Genomic DNA, 17,073 nt, shown 5'->3' with positions numbered 1-17,073 from the left:
GCGACCAAGAAGGAGAAATGCAGATGGCACGGGAGAAAAGGGGGGCTATTTTGGGAATGAGTGTTTTTTGAGCTTGAAGCACACAGTGTTCCATCAGACCATGCAAAAATGTGACACATGAAGGTCTGGGAGAAACACCAGCCACCTCTGCGTAGCTTTGCTTCTTGACGATTCACCAAAACTGAGTGAACACAGAGGAGCCTGCTTGGTGACACCAGAGGACAGTCAGCGTAGGGGGGAGGCATGCGGAGAGGCCTTCTGGGTGACGGGGGCGGCGCTCCACGACCGCCTCTGCCACCCACTCCGGGGACAGGAGCCCCAGGCGTCTGCTTCGCCGGGGGGTCCACTCCCCGACTCTGAGCTCCTGTGTGCTTCCAGCAGAGCTCATACAAGCCCTAAGCTCCCATCTCGAAAGCCACCCAGGCTGAGGCTGTCTGTGCCTTTCACATCCCAGGCCACCAGCTCAACTGTGAGAGCCTGCCCCAAACCAGACTAATCACAGCCACGGAAACTCAATGGGGAGACCCCAAGAATGACCGGAGAAAAAGACGCTCCTCTCAACAGCAACCTGAGTATCGTGTTGAGAATGTGGCCAGCACGAGGGCTTGGCAGGCCACCACCAGGGCTTGGCCATGCAGAGAAACCGGAGATAAGAAGTGGGCCTTGTTAAATGGTGCAGATGATCTTATTCACACAACAGAAACAGACTCACAGAGAACTAACTTATGGTTGCCGGGGTGGGGGACGGCGGAGGATGGGGGAAGGGATAGCTAGGGAGTTTGGGATCAACATGGACACACCACTGTATTTAGAATGAAAAACCCACAGGGACCTCGTGTGCAGCACAGGGGCCTCTGCTCCACGTCCTGTGGCAGCCTGGGTGGGAGGGGAGTTTGGGGGAGAGTGGATACATCTTACATGTGTGGCTGAGTCCCTCTGCAGTCCACCAGAAACCATCACAAAACTATTAACCAGCTATCTGTGTGCTTAGTCGCTCAGTCAGCTCCAACTCTTTTCGACCCCATGGACTGTGGCCCACCAGGCTCCTCTGTTCATCGGATTCTCCAGGCAAGAATACTGGACTGGGTTGCCATGCCCTCCTTCAGGGATCGAACCCAGGTCTCCTGCATTGCAGAGGGATTCTTTACCATCTGAGCCACCAGGGAAGTCCAATTAATCTGCTATACCTCAATACAAAATATAAAGTCTTTTAAAAAACGATCTCACTGACATCTTTGGAGCCTAAACACAAGTGTTGCAAGTAGCTAGTCCTAGCCCTGTACACACTGCCTTTTGGTCTAAGTTAATCTGAGCTGAGTTTTCTGTCTGCAGGAATAGGTAGCCAGAACAGCAACTAGCACTCGAAGTCAGTATTTTTGGTCTGGATGAGCACTTTCAACATGAATAGCTCACTAGTCTCCAAAAGCTGCATCAGGAAGCGGATCTTCGTATGTTCCACAGAAGCGCAATCAAAGCTGAGAGACCAAGCTCTTTTAAACTGCCATATTGTGCTTCATTAAAGCAGGAGAATAAGTAAATCATATTTCACAGACCATTTTAAGGAACAAAGAAACGAAAGCAGTTCTTAGGAACCTGAGTTACGAGGTGGAGTCGTGAGACATTAAAGACCGTTAAAACCATGCAATCAGCAACTGATCATTTGAGATACAAAAGCCTCTCACCATCTGTTTTACTTAATTTGTCCAACTTAACACATATGAGACGAAGCAGTTTTGCCAACACAGTCTGTGTTTCTGATTTTCTAAACTTACACTACCTCTGACCTTTATGATTAAAATCTAATTAAAAATATGGTTATTTTTAAAAGGTAGAGATGGCGTAATTGTCTCATCTATTAAAGTTATGACTAATTGTTAACCTTCTTAACTTGCTGATTCACTGCCATGCCTTCCATTTCAACCATTTTCAAAGCAAGGGCCAAAAAGATTCACATTGCAAAACAAACTTGGAAAAAAACAAAACAAAACACGCAATTCACTTTCACTCTATGACCAAAACAACTGGAAAGACTTTTATAAATTTACAAGTCTAATCTCCCAGAATTGTGAACTAACCGAGTATTTGATTCACTTACCAAACTTTTCAATTTAATCAACTAATAAAAATAATCTATCTAACAACTACTCTGTGTCTGTCCTTACCTTGGGTGGGTGCTGTGAAGCAACAGCAAAAAGTTACATGGCGTTGTTCACGCTCAGGATCTTGAAATCTGGTCGGGAAAATAAAACTCGTGAATATGGACAACTTCCATGATGAGATCTGCTTTCTTTCAGGAATATAACTTGCCCATAAATAGAAGGGGAAATCATATATGCAAATAACAGTCTTCTAATCCACTGAATGCCAGTGTTCTACTAGCTATCTCTCCCCACAAGGCTTGTAAGAATCCTTAACTGGTGTGAAATAACCCCTGTGAGAAACAGCCTTCACAGAAATTGCAATGTTTCAGGCTTTCTTCTTAAAACTTGATGCGGGGCTCATGTGGACCCGCCATGTTCTCTGTCCATGGTCCTCAGTGTGAATTTCATGTCTGTTCCGAAGAGCCGTGAGGCCCTCCTGTCTATCTGGCTTCATCTTTTCATGAGGATGACTCAGTATCTCTTTGATGTGTTTCCCAAGGAGCCTCTGAAGTTAATCACTCATGTGCCACATAACTGTATTTGAGGTTAGATCATTACAAATAAGTGGTGCAAATCTGGCAAAGCACTTCGTAGCCGTCCTCATAGAAAGCATTGACAGATGCAACTTCACTGCTGAAGTTTACTTATTAGGACACAGGAAGCATTTAGGAAGGGCTAAGCATATTTGAGTCACATTGGCTTCAAAAAGAGTAGGAAAGTCTGTGTATTATCTCCTCTAGTAATGCTTCATTTTTTAAGTGTGACTACTTCCAGAAAAAAAAAAAATCATAAGCAGAAGGTCACAAAAGAACAGATAAAATGGTATTGCTTTGGTGCTCTTCAAAAAGCCGTCTGCCCTGTGTCCACCCCCTTAGCTCAGGGGTACCATTGCAGCTCCTGGAATAAACGGGGCTGTGGTGAACCCCACCATCCTCCGCACACACACACATACTTTCTACCACTGAGCTCATTTTGTTTTCTTTCCAAATACCTCGCCTTAGATTCTCACCATCACCTCAGATTCTTCTAAGAGGAGATAAAAGATGGACACTTCAGGAATGTCGAAACACTTCACTCAACTTTTAAAAAATGTTAAGGCATCTCTTGTAGCATATTTCATGATTAAATGCTCCAATGCCAAGACAGTGGAAAGAGACATCAAGGAAGGGAGAAAGAGAAAGGAAGGATGGACAGCAAAAGAGACACAGATGCAAAGAACAGACTGCTGGACTCTGTGGGAGAAGGTGAGGGTGGGATGATTGGAAAGAATAGCATTGAAACATGTATATTATCATATGTGAAACAGATCGCCAGTCCAGGTTCGATGCATGAGACAGGGTGCTCAGGGCTGGTGCACTGGGATGACCCTGGGAGATGGGGTGGCGGGGAGGGGGGTTCAGGATGGGGACACATGTACACCCGTGGCTGATTCATGTCAGTGCATGGCAAAAACCACCACAATATTATAAAGTAATTAGCCTCCAATTAAAATAAATGAATTTATATTTTAAAAAGGAAGGAAGGACTGATGGAAGGAAAATGCTCATCAAACCTTCAGCGTCTTAAACAGCATCTTAAACCTACAGAGAATCAGAGAAATTACATTTTTCTCATGTATCTGATTAAAAATGTTCAATGTGAATTTTACATTTGTGAAAGAAAGCTGAGTTCTGAGGCAGAATCCCTGCACCTACCCATGAAGCCTCCTGAGCAGACACTGTCCTAGGCAGGTATTTTATCTGAAGCACGGGATTTGATTCTCTGACCTGACCGGAGCTGTTCCCATTGGCTTCTCTCACCTTCGTCCCCAGGCTCTCACTAACCAACTCTGTCCGATCCTTCACAATGCCTGTGCAGCGCCCACGGACCCGTCTCTGGTCCCACTCCCTTCCTGAGAGTAGCTGCCTCTGCTCTCTTTGGGGTGAGCCGGGAGATAAGAAGAGGGTTTGCGGTCGCCAGGCATCCCCATAGCTTCTTTAAGAGCTGTCTCAGGATGTCCTGGGTACCTCACCCCAGCCGGGCTAGGATATTTGAGACACATTCCCCTTCAAATCTACACTAACAGAGAGCCTTTTCTGAAGAATGAGTAAACATTCCAGAGAGGTTCTTGTTTTTCCCCAGCAGGTCTGCCCATCCCTACAAGTTGCATTCTTGTAAGAATAGTCCCCCAGTGAGTCACGGCAAAAAAGAAACAGAGAGTTTCTCAACGTGACACAGGAAGAATTTTTTTATTTGAATTTGCATGTTGTTTATATTTTCAAACAGGAACTGGAAGCAAGGGGCTTTGCCTTCCCTGAGCCTCCCTGGTCATGAGTTCTTTCTGAGCTGTTTGCGCACTGCCCTCGGCAGTGAGTGAGCGTTGGGGGGCAATGACTCAATTTCCCTTGCTTTCATCTCGCTCGCCCTTTCATCCATCTTCCCCAACGTGCCAGGAGCAGGGGCCTTGCCAGGACTGATTCCAGGCTTCAGTTCTAACCACATCTCTGCACCAGTCCCTCCCCATCTTGGAGAGTCCAAGTTTCCACCCTTCCAAAGCTCTTCTGAACCTGCCTCGTCCTCCGCTCCTCCCCTTGCGTGCATGTTCCCGCCTCGGCTAACCTGATCCGTGTCCTTTCTCTCTCCTTTCCTAGAAAAATATTTTTCTAAAATGCCTCACTCCCCTGCCCTTCAGTCTTTGGTCTCCAGGTCTATAAATAACCACTCTGAATTTCACCTAGAATCCTTCTCAGAGGAAGGCGTATGCCTTCAATTATAACATTTTACACACGATTCGTCATTATTTGCCTGGTGCAAAACACGCCGCCTGGGATGGACCGTCTCCCCATCACTCTCGATTTGACAGATGAATACACCATGTTGGCTCTGGCTGCTGGTGGTGTCAGCAGCCCCCTTTCCGAGGGCACTGAGAACGCTGGCTGTTGGCTTTGGTCCTGCTGCCACGACCGACGCAGGACGAACACACCTGACGTCTTCTGGGGGGCTGTGGCTGTGGGGTAGTCCAGAAATGACAGGAAAGGGCTTCTGAAGCGGAACAAGTGTCTGTGGGTTAGTGGGGGAGGCAAGGAAGACGGTGAACAGACAAACTGGAGCGCAGGGGAGAGCCACACTCTGTGGGAAAGTGATTAAATCCAAAGTCACCATAATGTTCAGTCCCGTTTTGGGGAAGTCACCTGTGCCCAAGTTGCCGGGCTAAGTCGGAGGCTCTTGTGACCTGGAGGAAGCCCTGGGGGGCGGCAGGTGTATTCTTAGACTCACTACTGCTGGGAAAGAGGAGCTGCAGGGAGAGAATGCCAAGCTCGGGGGAAATTCCAGGTCATCTGAAACAGAAAACGCAATCAGGAAGCCTCACAGGTTCTGCTGCAGTGGGTGGACTTGGACCCCACGTTCACTTAAATACTTCTTGGGTCAAGATTACTCAAGGAAATCAAGTGAGGCTGGCTCCCTCCATAAGAAACGAAGTCCAGCTTTGCAAGCAAAGAACCCAGAGAGAGGAAACAATGAGACAGGGAGACTGATACTAACCTTGATAAATGGAGCATTTCATGCCTCGGGCTTCGATTTTTAATCCATAAAATGAAGAAAGCAGGGTTGCCCTTTGGCCCAGTTGGGTTATTTTGAGTCTTATGTGAGAAGGAGGTGAAGAGCCACTGAAAACCAGAAGATAAATGATCACTATCACTGTGATTTTTCTGGGATGGAAAGCTTCCATTAGCTCAGTCTAGAAGCGAACACACTACCATATGTTATCTTTAAGACCGGAAAGGGGTTTATGGCTGACTGGCATTGTGGAATGGCAGAAGCCAACACAATATTGTCAGCAATTATCCTCTAAATCCATGTTGTCCTGTATGATAGCCACTAGCTATAAGCAGGGGCCTCCCTGGTGGCTCAGTGGTAAAGAATCTGACTGCAAAAGCAGGAGATGCAGGAGATGCAGGCTCAGTCCCTGGGTCAGGAAGATCCCCTGGAGGAGGAAACAGAAATCCACTCCAGTATTCTGGCCTGAACAATCCCATGGACAGAGGAGCCTGGCAGGCTACAGACAACGGGGTCACAAAGAGACAGCACTGAGCAACTAAACCACCAGCCCAGCTACAAGAGACTGTCAAACACTTGAGTCAGGCTGGCATGAACTGAGACGTGCCATAAAATACATGCCAGACTTTGAACACTCACTAACAAGAAACAATATACATAATGTATCTCATTAATAATTTTTATCTTAATTGCATCTTGAAAGGATAATGTGTTGGATATATGCATTAGATCAAATAAAATATAGCATCAAAATCAAAGTAAATAAATCTTAAAATCTGAAAAGGAAGGAAGACACTATACATAAAATAAAATATAAGCAAACAGGACAAAGCAAAAACACAATTACAGCCTCTTCAAGCCTTTATTATAAGCCAGGCTTTGTGTTAGATGGTTTTGCCAACTGTGGCTAATGAGAGCGCTGTGAACATATTTAAGACAAGCTAGGCTATGCTATGTTAAAAAAAAAAAAAAGGTACTGAAAAGGATGATCCAGTTGGTGGAACTGGTTTGCACAGCTACCGCTGGGTGACTAAGTTCACAAGCTGACACTTTCACGATTTTCGAGGAGAAGCTGCAGTGGCCTTTGAAAAGAACCTCTCCCGTGCGCTGGGCAGAGCGCGGAGAGCCGCCCCTCGGTTCCGCGCCCTCACGAGCGCAGCAGCGTGTAGGTCTGCACACGCCCTGCGAGTGGAGGCGCAGTCAGCCCGCTCCGCCAGCTGCAGGACTGCCCACTTTCAGGGAGACCGCTCTGCCCACTAATCCGGTGCCTTCCCAGCTTCATTACTTTAGCGGGACACTTTCCCCCACTCAATGCTCCTTGGAAATCCACTCTGAGGCAGTGGAGCTGTTCTTATGAAATAGGGTGAATGGGAGGGAGGGCTCCCACTGATTTAGCTTCCACCGCACATACTCTTCACCCCCAGAAACGGTCTCCCCTCAAGACACCTTCGAGGCCCCTTGGGCATCCCTAGAACACAGTCCGGCAGCTTCTACGTCACCTTGCCTCCTTGTCCACTCTTCAGTGACCACTGAGAACACAGGGGCCACCCAGCTCAGAGAGCAACGCTTTCTAGCCAGTGCTGAAGCCATCTGCTTAAACAGGCGTGCGTGTCTGCATCAGCTCTCCCCACTGCCCACGGTCATTCTCGTGGCACTGCCCGTGGGTCACCGAACAGGCACTTGCTCCATGTCTCTTGTGCACCAAGTACATGATGAGGCTGACTATTGATTCGAGCTGTGTGTGTGTTCTGGGGCGCAGTCGTGTCTGACTCTTGTGACCCCCTGGACTGCAGCCCGCCAGGCTCCTCTGTCCATGGGACTCTCCAGGCAAGCACATTGGAGTGGGCAGCCATGTCCTTCTCCAGGGGATCTTCCCAATCCAGGGATCGAACTCACCTCTCCTGCTTTGCAGGTGGATTCTTTACCGACTGAGCCACCAGGGAAGCCCTGCTGGGAGGCATTTCACAGCAAATGAGTGAGAGAGAAGATAAACCGTTCTGTGGTATCACTTGCTGCATAGTCTCGGAAAGCTCACCAGGACATGGAGCCTCAATCTCTCATTTGTGAAAATGAAGAGTGAAGGGGTTGGGTCGGATTGTGACTAAGGATTTCTCATTTCTAGACTTCTCTGTATGTGTGATGCACCTCCCCAGCCTTATTCGTGTCTACTCTCTAATCCAACCCTCCATCCCAGCCAAGGCATACTAATGCCTCAAAGGGTCTTTTGTTATTTCTTTAGTCTCCTTTTGGTCTACAGGTTCTGCCTTGGTGTCCTGGCAAACACTTAACAGCAGTATGATTTTATCATGATTATTATAAGAGTTGACTGAAAAATGACAGTGTTCCGGGCTTCTGTGGGCATCATGGGAGAAGCCCAGTAGAATTCCAAGATCTGATGTCCTCCTGGATTATTCATGTGTACTTTCCAAGTCTCCACTCAGCCATCACCCCTTCTAGAAAATCCTCCCCCTTGACTGGGAGTTTAGGACTAGTAGCTTGTAAGCTATTAAAAACAGGATGATAAACAGCAAGGCCCTATTGTATATCACAGGGAACTACAGTCAATGTCTTGTAATAAACTATAATGGAAAAGGACTTAAAAAAAAAAGAAGAATGTCTGTATGAGGATAACCAAGTCACTCTGCTGCATAGCAGATTGGCACAACATTGTAAACCGACTGCACATCAATTAAAAAAAATTTTAAAGAAAGTCTTCCCTCGTTATAACTCCCGATGGGATAGATGTCCTGAACCACCACTGCACACCAGAATTCCCTAGGGAGCGTCATCGTCATTTTTATTGTAAGGACGCCTGACACGAGTCTCCCTTCAACAGATTAGCAAGCACGCGGCACCATGGTGTTAGCCGTAGGCGGGGGTGCACAGCCGATTGCTGGAACCTACCCATCTTGCAGAAGGGGAACTCTGCACCTGTCGAGCGGCTACTCCCGTCTCTCCCTCCCTCGACCCCTCTAGCAGCCTTGTTTTACTCTCTTTCTGTGGGTTTGATTACTTGAGATGCTTCACAGACATGGAACTGTCCAGCGGGCGTTCATGCCTCCGCGGCTGGCCGATATCACTTGGCGTAACCCAGCGGGTGTTCCTCCTTCCGTGGCTGGCTGGTATCACTTGGCGTAACCCAGCCGGCGTTCATGCCTCCGCGGCTGGCGGGTATCACTTGGCGTAACCCAGCGGGTGTTCCTCCCTCCGAGGCCGGCTGGTATCACTTGGCCTAACTTCCTCTAGGTTCGTCCTTGCTGTCACACGTAGCAGGATTTTCTTGTGTTTTTAAAGGCTGAGTAATCTCCCACTGAATGCATATACCACAGCAAGTGATGAGTTTTGAGTATCTCTTATCTTTGCTTCTAATGTAAACTAATTTAATTTTGTATGACTGACCACGTTCTCTCTCTCTCTCTCCCTCATAATCTACTAGAAGTCTTAACTGAAGTCTAGATCTCTTATACCAAACAATAACAATAAGTCAGAATATTAGAAAAATCACCTCTTATCGTAGAAAGAAATTAGTCCATCAACTTAGAGAGACAGAAGACCTCCAGCTTGCAGCTCCTTCCACTTGGTTTTCAAGCCCCATGATGCCCCATGATTTGAATGAAAATTAATTCAAGCCCCAAACAACCACTGTAAAAACACTGGCCATACCTGCATTGGTTCTATTATATTAAAGTTAAGACAGCAAAGAAGGGTATTTGGGGGCATTCCTACATTCCTGGATATTTCTTAAGGATTTACACAGCTGCTCAATGAGTAAAACACATATATTTGAGAAAGGAAATGTTATGAATTAAGCAAAAAAATGAAATCTGGAGGTGGTGATAGAAGCATTTTTGGATCCCGTTCACTTTTTCAAGTTTTTATTTTGGGCTCAGCTGTAGTGCCTACTCTGAGCAACATACCTGTGTAACACGTGAAATTGCCAGATGAAATGCAGGCTCATATGGAAGAACAAGACATTCAAAACGATACCCTGACGTTTAGTGAGCGAAACGCACTGCCGAACACAATTCTAAGAAAGTCCCAGCCTTTACCTCATGATTGAAACTGACAATGACGTCTCGCCAGGAAAAAATTACATTCTCTGTGTTTGTTTCTACTATTACCTACCTAGGCAGCAGGTTATGAAGCAAAGAACTGCAGCTGAACTTGAACACGAGCGAACACTTCCTTTATCTCCTCCCAGTGCAGGTCTGCAACAGATGGGCTTCCACCAGCTGAGCAAGTACTCGTGAGCAGCTCAAATGTGAAAACACACAGTGGATAAAGAACCAGTGAGGTGGTTTGGTGATAAAGAATCCTCCTGCCAATGAAAGAGACACAGGCTCGATCCCTGGTCTGGGAGGACCCCACGCACCTCTGAGCCTGAGCTCTGGAGCCCGGAAGCTGCAACTACTGAGCCCATGCGCTGTGACCACTGAAGCCCGCATGCCCTAGAGCCCGTGTCTCCATCAAGAGAAGCCACTGGGTGAGAAGCTCCTGCCCAACACAAGAGTAGCCCCTGCTCGCTGCAACTATAGAAAGCTCTCTTGCAGCAGTGATGACCCCGCACAGCCAAAAATAAATAAATAAGTTATAAAGCATTTCAATGTTTAAAAAAAGGAAATAAAAAGAAGCTTATTTTTTCTAGCTTTTGTCACATAAACATATGTAGAAGTAAACCCAAAACAAAAGAACCAGTGAGCTGGGAATAAATAATGAGTAGGCACAATTCTACAAAGCCTTCAATAGTGACAAGTTCCTGCAGGTAGGGCTCACTGACCATATTAGCAAAGAGTCTCTACATGAGCTCGATGATCAAACAACCTTTTCCTTGGAACTCAGGATGAAGCACCTGTGTTTGCTCCAATGAACCCCCTAGGGTTCCGGTGACGCCCGTGTCTCTCTGTAATGTTCTGGTTGCCCTGCTTCTAAGGAAAGATGCCTGATGCTCGGCTATCGCCTTCCTCGGGTGGGCGCTTTCCCAGGAGTGGGATGGAGGCAGACGGGGTGGGGATGGAGGGACAACCCAGGGTTTATTTCTCTTAAAGCAAAATGGAAACTGATGTCAGCACGAACTCTGATGGAAACAGAACAAGACCAGGTTCAGACGGCAAAACAGCAATTGGCACTGGCAGTGGGACTTTGGTTAGGAATCGCACAAGCCGTTGTGTTTTATGCAGGACTTTGGTTAGGAATCGCACAACTGTTTTACACACCGAGAAGTGTGGTCAGGAGTCAGGGCCTTTCCTGACTCTGAGCAGAATCGGCGCTCGTCATAGGACGCACAACCTTCAGCAACAACCTCCTGGCGTCCCTCCCTCCTCGCAGGGGGTCCCCCTGTTCCCCTGTTTGTGCCAATCAGCTTCTTGGGCCGGGTCCTATGAGGGCAGCTGCTTCTAAACTTAAATTTGTCGTGCTCTCACTCCAGCTGTATAAAAATAGTGGAAGCTGGTCTACAGGATCCAAAAAACAAGGATCAGACTAATGGGGACACAGGTGAACAACAGATCAAACGGGCTTTGCTAATGCAGTTCCACAGGGGTACGAGAGCAGACCTCAGCACTTTCAGATACTCAATACCGTATGTTTCAATACTTTCAGACCATGAATTTCTTGCACCTGTTTTTATGCCCCTGGGTGTGTTCCAGTGTCTCCTAGTTATAGTCTATGGGAACTTGAATACAATTTTCTATCCTACTGTTGTGTGAAAATTGTATAAATCTTGAAAAAAAAGTGAAAGTGTTAGTCACTCAGTTGTGTCTGACTTCGCAACCTCATGGACTGTAGCCCACTAGGCTCCTCTGTCCATGGGGTTCTCCAGGCAGGAATATTGGAGTGGGTATTCTCCAGAACCCCCGTGGAGAAACCATGCCCTTCTCCAGGGGATCTTTCTGGCCGAGGGACAGAATCTGAGTCTCTGGCATTGCAGTCATACTGAATTGGTTCATGGAGTTTTCAGGTCTATTATATCATACTTCTACTTTTCTGTATATTCATTCTATTAATTTTTGAGAGTTTGATATTGAAACTCCAACTAAAAATCTTAAAAATAATTCTAAAATCCAAAATACTTAAAAATAATTGTAATATATAATAAAAACTATATGTAATTTTGCTCTGTGTTTTCCATGTTTCCTGTAAATGTGTTATCATACCCTCATAATTTAAAAAAATAAAAAAGAAAGAGAAAGAAATTTTTTTTTTTAGAAAATGGGTTTGGAATCAGTCAGGCTTGGGTGCAAGCTACTACACCATCAAGTACTAATTGGATGATCTTGGCTCTCTTGACTGACCCCCATTCCTCAGATACCAGTGCACATGCCAGACCATTGTGAGAGCAGCAATCACTGGCGGGGGTGGGGGCGGTTCCCCTCGTGCCGGACCCCTAAGAGAAAAATAGAAACTGCCTAACAACCTCCCACTGGCCATTTTTGTACAATCCATGGGTATGATGCAGCCACCCCAGAACCAGAGTGACAGAAGTCTCTGAGCGAGATTGTATCCAGGACTGTGTCACTCGGTAAAGAATGGGATAGTTGAAAGTGGTTAAAAGCAACAGTCTGGAACTAAAAATGGAAAGATTGGGCAAGATATTAAAAACAAACCAATCCCAACAACCTCCCAAGTCGCAACAAGAGTTGGGCAATAGGAGAGCGGCCTGAGTCACTGTGAAGGAGAGGAAGCTAGGAGAGGTTAGAGACGGGATGAAAGAGGCTGGAGAGACTGCAGGGGAAGCGGGCTGGAGGTTGAGGACGTGAAATGGTTTTTCCAATCCCAATCTGGGTTTATTTTTATCTCCCTCGTGAAATGTAAAATAATTCACATGACAATCTGATTGAGACCTTATGGGTACCGTCTCCATTGTGCAAGACAGGAATATTTTGGGCAGAAGACCTCTGCCAAATGGTAACAGAAGATGGCCCGTGTGAGCTAGAGTCAAGTGGAGCACAGGGAGGCAGCTTAGTGAATCTGGGGAGAGGAGGCCCCTGGTGTGGATAATGAGCGCCGACCTTAGAATCCTTGTTAGAATCGCCTATTGTTTGTGGCATCGTGGACTTAATAAGGCAGGACTTCTGATCCATGCCCTCCAGTCTGTCACTGAGGGGGCCATGCAAGGACCGTCTGCCTGTGTCTGAACAAAACCCGAGGCAGCTCTCGGATGCTCCCAGAGCTTAACTCTTTCCACTGCAGTGCCTGAAACTGATGGGAAACTGCAAAGTTTAGACATCTGGCTCACGAGTCACTAGCTGTGTGTCCTTCAGCATTACGGCATGGTATCTACAGCAATCTAGATGAGCTCTTAAAACCTCAAAAAACTCCAATGGCTAGTGGAGCCCCAGCTCAGACAATCTGTTCCTAATTTTGCTTTGCCCTTGGAGGACTATTAAGAGTTTTATAAAAAAGATTGCCATTTCCACGCTGGCCAGCTCAGGCTGTTCAAGTCTCAAATGTATGGTAGAGAGTGAGAATAATTAGAGTTATGAAAACTCAGTCCCTCCCATCAACTCCCAGGTACAGGCTGTACCATCACTGGGCAATTTCATCATCTCCTTCCTGCATCTGTGTTTGTTTAATGTTGGAGTGTCTTTGGAAGTTCTTGCACAAATGGCTATCTATAAATCCCCAACCATTAGCTGGCCTGGGACTTTCATACGGGGATCCAAAGAACTAATCAAAAGAATATTTTGGTAACAATTCTATGTTTATAGAGAGGATCTCTTTTTTCCCCTATAAGGAGCTCAAAGTGCTTTTCATTAAAATATTACAGCGCGTCTACGAGGTAGGTAGTAGGTTGGAATCGGTAGCTCTGTAATTTATAGACAAGTTGCTCGACCTCGAGCCAGCACGTCAGAGTCGAAAGGCTAGAAAGAGAAACACCCCATCAGCTCAGTGCACACACTCCACGCTGTCGTGTAGAAGCATGCAAGCCAAATAAAGTGTGAATTCAGATCCACTGCAGAGAAGGGAGCACTTGACCAACCTGTAAAATGTATTTCTATAAAATATACTTCACAAATACAGAGGTTTTCAATGATATTCTAATAAAAACATCAGGGAGCCTGTATCTACCTCTCAAAACCAGAGAGATAATTCCGTGTGTGGTAGGGTGACAGACTTGAGAAATAAATTACAAAAACATACAAACACAGCATATTAAAAAGCAGAGACGTTACTTTGTCAACAAAAGTCAAGGCTATGGTTTTTCCAGTAGTCATGTATGGATGTGAGAGTTGGACTATAAAGAAAGTTGAGAGCCAAAGAATTGATGCTTTTGAATTGTGGTGTTGGAGAAGAGTCTTGAGAGTCCCTTGGACAGCAAGGAGATCCAACCAGTCCATCCTAAAGGGAATCAGTCCTGGGTGTTCATTGGAAGGACTGACTGATGGTGAAGCTGAAACTCCAGTCCTTTGGCCACATGACGCGAAGAACTGACTCATTTGAAAAGACCCAGATGCTGGGAAAGATTTAAGGCAGGAAGAGAAGGGGATGACAGATGATGAGATGGTTGGATGGCATCACCGACTCAATGGACATGAATTTGGGTAAACTCTGGGTGTTGGTGATGGACAGGGAAGCCTGGCGTGCTGTGGTTCATGGGGTCACAAAGAGTCGGACACAACTGAGCAACTGAACTGAACAAATACCAGCAAAATTCTCAAATTGGCCTTTTTGAGGAAGATTGTTAGTTTACAATTGTACATTTTACAAAATATACATGGTAATACTCACCATATGTATATAAATGTGTGTGTGTATTCTGAAATATTCTTTAAAAATGACTTAAGATATAATAGGAAAGACTTTGCTTGACACAAGGAAAACTGTTTGGCTCCCAGAATGAAAAAGACAAAAAGTGTCTAGAATAAGTTACCAGGCAAGGCTGTAAGCTGACCTGGTCCCAGGTACCTGCTGGGCTCACAACAGTAGCACAAATGGAGCTTCATTTCAACATTCCCCGCCCCTGCCTTGAAAAAATAAACATTCATGATGACAAAATAAGAGATGAAGAAACTGGGCTTCCCCGTGGTCCAGTGGTAAAGAAACGCCTGCCGATGCAGGGGACACGGGTCCGACCCCTGGTCCGGAAAGACCCCACAAGCTGCTGAGCAACTAACCCGTGGGCCACAGCCATGGAGTCTGTGCTCTAGAGCCAGGGAGCCGCAGCTCCTGAGCCACCCGCTGCCCCTGCTGAAGCCCGAGCCTCCTCTGGCTCCGCTCCTCAACAAGAGAAGTCTGTGCGGTGAGCAGCTGCACCCTGTGACGGAGGGGCCCTCGCTCAGCACAGCCGGAGAAAGGCCCATGTGGCAGCAAAGACCCAGCACAACCAAGAATAAACAAATAAAAGTATCCTCTAAAAAAAGAAATAAAGTCATGGCCATCATGACACGCAGAACTGATCTAATATCTAACAGCACTGAGTTTAATTCTTATTATATCTGAGCATGCTGTTGATAATCTGGCAATATTTGGATAAGCACCAAATTTAAAAACCATACATAATGTTTATTATATAACTATCCTATAGAATGTATCTTTCTTGCTTTTATTCCAGCAGATTCACTAATTATATGATTTTCACCATAATTTATGATGTACGGAGTAGTGACTAAAAGATTGAAACACAAAATGTATTCTAAATATATGAATTTGGGTGTATTTTCATTATAAAAGAAAATTAAATGTAAGATAGAAAAAAAGAATTGACTTCAAATAAGTTATTTTTCTCTACGGAGTCAAAATTATCTATTAAACTGTAAAAAGAAAGTTAAATATTAAAAATATTTTTGTAAAAATAAAATAATCCATAATTTGAGTATTTGGAGTTTGTCCCATTGGCATCATGAAGACTTAGAATTACACATCACATGTGTTATTTACGTAAGTATGACGGTAAGAGTGATATGGACTGTTTAATATTGTGAAACACTCCCCAGCTTGTGAATCTTGCCCTAATTTGAAGTCAGATCATGAAGTGAAGAAAGAAGTGAAAGTGTTAGTCACTCAGTCGTGTCCGACCCTGTGACCCCACAGACTGCAGCCCACCAGGCTTCTCAGTCCATGGAATTTTCCAGGCAAGAATACTGGAGTGGGTTGTCACTTCCTCCTCCAGGGACTCTTCCTGACCCAGGGATCGAACCCGTGTCTCCCTGTTGGACAGGCAGACGCTTTCCCACGGAGCCACCTGGAAAGCCTGCGTACAGCATACCCCACGTTATATAATGTTAACGAGTAATCCTGCTTTCTTTTCTTCCACATCTCCTGGGATATCAGACGTTCAACAGGTGACTCTAATTGTTGATATGAAGGATTCATGCAGTAATTGTTGCTGCTTCCAATAAAAGACTGCAAGTATAAGGAGACCCATTTACAATCCTCTGGGGTGCCTGTTGGTTTGTTTACAAGAAGACTGACTCTCTGAAGAGAAGATGAGGAACTTCCACAGGGCAAATGAGACTGATCTTTCGATCTTTGAGCAAAATGGTCAGCTGCGCTACGACCCAAATCACAATTTTCTGTAATGATGACCTCAGAATTCTGCTGATAAAGAGAGAAAAACACTTTGCACTGACGTCCTTTCCCTCTTAAAAAAAAAAAAAAAAAAAATCAGGTTACAAATCCTGCCGAAGGTGAGGATCCAAAATTAAAGAGAAGAAAACCCGATACACTTGGAGTATTTTTTAAAGACATTTCTGCTTACTTTTACCCACCGACAGCTCCTTCAAAAGCAAACTCACTTAAAAAAGCATGAGAACACAGAGCGCTGCCTAGAATTCAGCGTTCTTTCAGCAGGGGTTTGACTTCTAGCAAGTTTATTCTGCACAACTCCTGGATGCTGGCTCACTTTACACATATATCGCCTTTGAGTCAGCTGCTAGATAAGCCCGGAACGTATGGGTGGTTTCATCACCTGCCATGACTCAGACTGAAATGCAGATGATTTTCTGCAGGCTCAGAAGACAGAATAATGGGAAAAGTCTTCTTTTTGACTCCTGGCTCCCCATCAATCACTTCATGAATAAAAGAGCAAGGCAGCCATCAGCAACCATGATTCCCAGCGGGCTAGAATGACAAGTCATCAGATGCACCAGGACTCAGAAGAAATAAGGGAGGGACATGTGGCTCTCCTGCAAGGTCTGAGACATGAAAAGACAGCTGTCATGGTGGTGGGAATAAGCTGATACAGATGGGAAAACCACAAGTTATCAGCTACTTGAAGTTTGGAGACACTGAATGGATTAAAGGTAGAATGCAAAATCTCCCACCTCAGGTGTTGAGCAAAATAAGAAACCACAGAAGAGAAGATAATGATAAGGACAAGATAATCGCAGGACATCCTTGGTAGTCCAGTGGCTAAGACACCATGCTTCCAATGCTGGGGGTGCAGGTTCAATCTCTT

The 17,073-nt window shown here is 45.6% G+C and overlaps 1 long non-coding RNA gene across 3 annotated transcripts in view; it reads right to left on the bottom strand.

The window, feature by feature from the left end:
* LOC138983963 (uncharacterized) overlaps window positions 1–4,104 on the bottom strand; it is a 147,447-nt gene extending 143,343 nt beyond the window's left edge. For all 3 annotated transcript variants that reach the window (XR_011461323.1, XR_011461321.1, XR_011461322.1), the window contains exons 1-2: window positions 3,941–4,104; window positions 2,163–2,230 (exon numbers count right to left, since the gene is read on the bottom strand). This is a non-coding gene — a long non-coding RNA (uncharacterized lncRNA). The remainder of the gene's footprint in view (window positions 1–2,162; window positions 2,231–3,940) is intronic.
* Between the last annotated feature and the right edge of the window lie 12,969 nt (window positions 4,105–17,073).

This window comes from Bos mutus, chromosome 19 (assembly GCF_027580195.1).
Source record: "Bos mutus isolate GX-2022 chromosome 19, NWIPB_WYAK_1.1, whole genome shotgun sequence".
Classification (NCBI taxonomy): Eukaryota; Metazoa; Chordata; class Mammalia; order Artiodactyla; family Bovidae; genus Bos; species Bos mutus.
This window is presented reverse-complemented; position numbering and strand designations above follow the sequence as displayed.